The following is a 4,150-nucleotide window of genomic DNA, read 5'->3' on the forward strand; positions in this document are numbered from 1 at the left end:
GCCATATTGACCAGTTGGCTGTGGTCTCAGGAAAATCAGCACGGGCCTTGAGAACATGGAGGCAGTCTGCAGTCTAGTTGACTTGTGCTCCAGTCCAGTTGCCAGATCCTTGACCTCGGGGTGTGGGGGGGGTAACTGCTGAATCTCACTTCCTTTATTTATAATGCAGGGAATCATAACTACAATTCACAGGGCTGCCTTGAGGGTTTAAAGAGGTCAGGACTTGGAGTTCCTAATGCAAAACTCGGCACATATAAGCAGCTTGTCCAACAGTGAGGCACAGTCTTTCCTAGAATAACATTAAAACTGAGCAGTCGTGGCCAGTAGGTGGTGTGGTGGTTAAGGTGTTGAACTTCTCACATGGTCGACTGCAGTTTGAGTCTCGGACCTGGCAGCTTGCTTTCTCACTCTCCCGTGACTCCCAACTCTGGTGAGCATGAATGTCCTGTAGCAAATTTAATAATAATTATAAATAAAATTTAGAAAATAATTTGTTAAAGCCAACAACAACAACAAAAATGCAATTAGTCACTTCTCAAAGATCATTTGCCAATAACCTCCCTAATCCCCCTTATTGATATATCTTTTCTTAGGGCCTGGTTACAGGAGAGGTCATTCTCTGTGCACATGAGCATTTTTCCCTTTCCCAAAAAAATCCTCTGTCTTCACAACCTTTCTTGCACATGCCCCGACACAAATTAGAAATGACAATGGCAATGATAACAGTGATAGCAACAACAAGATGATCTTTCCCCTGGAGAAGCCCTCCATTATCTGGTGGGGAAAAGGCCTGGTTGCATAATTTGCAGGGTCATGTTAAAAGGAGAATGTGGGGCCTCTCATTCACAAATTGTGAGTAATTTCAACATGGTTTTAGGAGGGGATTGCATGGGACCCTTCTGAGCACCAGGTCCTATGAGACTGTTCAGGATGCCTGTCCATGAAGCCATAGCTGAGAAGAGTGAGGATTTGTCAGTTACGTGGCCTGCTCATGTAGGCCATGTTGAGCTCCTTTGTTTATTTCAATCTTTTTAGAACCCCAAGGGGTAGGCATTTTTATTCATACCTGGTAGATAAGGAACAGTGAGGGCTTGGAATGTTGAGATGTTTCCCAAGAGGATATGTCTCCAAATCTGCTATCTACAGCTTATGCTTATCCAATTCTCTGTAGTACCCTAAATGGCTTTCCCAGGTTGCAGTAAAAAGAGGAGACTGCCAGCTTGCCCTTCATCCAGCCTTGCTCTGGGCCTGGATCTGCCATGGTTGTTAAGAGTGCAGTTAAGACCCAAGGATCAAATCCTATCCTTATTGCTTACTAGCCACATGTCATGGGACCAGTTATTTAACTACTCTGGGCCTCAATTTCCTCACCTGTAAAACAGAGAAAAGTCTATCTGATAAATTACTGAGAGGTCGAATGAGTTACCTAAGGAAAGCATTTAGAATTGTGCTAGGCATATTAGCATTTTTTACATTAGTGTTCATCATATTATATAACAGTAATAACTTGTGTGAATCTATGATGAAAAGCAGCTTCATTCCAGCAAATGGAGAGAGAGGGATGCCTGGGTCATTCTCACACAGGAGTAATGAGGTTGGGAGAGAGTGTTGCCATCATTTATTAATGTCTGCCAGGGTGCATGTGGAAGGCAAGGGTGCAACCTGGACATTGCTGACCTTCTAGACAAAATAAATACATTGATTGATTGGTTGATTGATCACCTCTCATGACTAGAACCAGCAAGGCCAAGCACTGCAGGAAGCACACTATAGCAGGCTTCGCTTAAGCTTCACAATGATCCAACCCCTAGAATACTAGCTATAGCCCAAAACCATTCTCTGGAATGCATTTGAAGGAAGATATTATAACCAAAACCAAAACAGAACAAAATACACAAAAAACAGTTACTATAAAACTGGTTCCCATTCTACACCAGCTTTGAATTTTCCAGGAAGGTTTTGGCATCACCTCAAGCCATCTTGTCTGATGCAATGGCTGCTGGTCACAGGACTTTTGAGTATGTGAATTGGGTCTGGCCAAGACTGACACATGCCTGGCTTCAAAGACTTCATTTAAAAAAATCATATCAAATATTGCAATAATTTTTATATGATTGTACGTTCAAGTGATATTTGGTATATGTGTGTTAAATAAATTATATGATTATAGGTTCAGCCATGGTAGTTCAGGTAATAAGGGTGCTGCTGGTGATGCTCATGAGAATGCTATGAGTTTGATTTCAGGCTGCATACACACGCCAGGCATGTCCATAGATGAGTTGGTAATTCTGGCTGGCTAACAGGGCTGGGGCGGTATTTCAGTGTGAAGATCTGTTGAGAAAGCCTCACTTTCTCACTTTCTCTCTTCAAGAGGTGCATTCATTGAAATAAGTAAGCTTTAAAAAATCAACTACATTGACATAAATAACCTCACATTTTTCTTTTACTTTTGTGGAAAATGATACTTATGACTTACATTGTGCTTCTTATACCATGCTGCTTTGGGGTGGGTACTCACCCATCATTCCAGGCAGATGGCAGGTAATTCCCAGGAGGTACATGCAGCTCTACTCTAGGGGACTCCTTGTTGCAAGGTGGGCAGACCAACCCACGCAGGTCCTCTATTTGGAGTGAGCTCAAACTCCATATATGGCCAAGGCTCCTTCCTTCACCTTTTTCTGGTATTTTCTAAACTGTCGCCTACTCTGGGAGGGTTCTCTGGACCACCCTGTATAAAGTGGCCAGCCTGCTCCATCTGGTACCTCCAAGGTCCTTCTTCTGCCATTTTCCATGGCTAGCATCACTATGGAGTGTACTTTGTATTTCACTCATTTCTAAACTCATGAGAAAAGGCATTTGTGTGTACTGTGTTTACTGCTACTTCATCAGCACCTAGAACAGGGCCTGTTTTGTTGTCAATAAATGATTAGGTGAACAAAGAAAGGAGGTCACTCAGTGGTTGGTAGATGCTGAGATGTTCTTCCATTCTCTCCAGGACTATTGATGGCCAGCCTGAGGACCACTGCCCCTGAGAGCTATATCCTTTGTCCACATGCACATGTGTTCTATAAGACACTACTCACCTTTGTCCCCACGCAATGAATTCAAGCTGGGTATGTTTCTTCCTCAAATCTTACAGAACAAGGAACAATTTAAATGATACACCCTCAGTCCTAAAGCTGTGACTCAGATCATTTGGGATGCCATAATAACAGTCATAGACTGGGTGGCTTATAAACAGCAGAAAATTATTTCTTACAGTCCCAGAGGCTGGCAATCCAAGATCTAGGCACTAGTAGATTTCATGTCTGATGAGGACCAACTTACTAGTTCATAGAAGGTGCCTTTTCACTGTACCTTATATAGTGGAAAGGATAAGGCATCTCTTTGGAGTTCTTGTTATAAGGACACTAATACTATTAATAAGGAATCTACCCTCATGACCTAATCATCTTCCAAATTTTCTACTTATTAATACCATCACCTTGGGGGGCGGGGTTAGCCTTTCAACATATGAATTCAGACCATGGCACCTGTGGCGCTCCAGGCCTCTATTTCTAGAGAGCCCATGATATGGGCCTCTGTAACCCAAAGCAAAAAAATCTTCTAGCCACCCCAAAAGATTGGGATTATCACAGACCTAGGTTCAGTTACATTCCCATTGCATGAGATGGACATGTTTTCATAGGCTACGAGTTCTGTGGCAGTAAAATTGACTGTTGATTTTCTCTTTATGGTCCCACAAACTAGTGCAAAATATGGCTCACACTGAGAGAGGGTCTTTGGAGATGGGAGATGTTTTGAGATAAACTATGACCCCCTAACATAAATTCAAGCCTTAGCCCCCAAGCTGAATGTGACATTCTTGGGAAGTAGGATTTTTTCAAAGGTAATCAAGTTAAGGTGAAGTCATCACAGTGGGCCCCTAATCTGGTGATGGGTCCACAATCTAGAGAACGTAGAGATTGCTAGCCAACCACTAGAAGCTAGGGGAGAGGCCTGGGATAGATTTGCGCTCACAGTCCTCAAAGGGATTCAATCTTGTCAACACCTTGATCTTGATTTTTTGGTCTCCAGAACTGTGATATAATACAGTTTTCTTGAAATACAGAATACAGGAAGAAGAAGGAAGGGAGGAAAAGAGGGAAAG

Source organism: Tupaia chinensis, unplaced genomic scaffold, assembly GCF_000334495.1.
Source record: "Tupaia chinensis unplaced genomic scaffold, TupChi_1.0 Scaffold138365_1, whole genome shotgun sequence".
NCBI classification, from domain to species: Eukaryota; Metazoa; Chordata; class Mammalia; order Scandentia; family Tupaiidae; genus Tupaia; species Tupaia belangeri.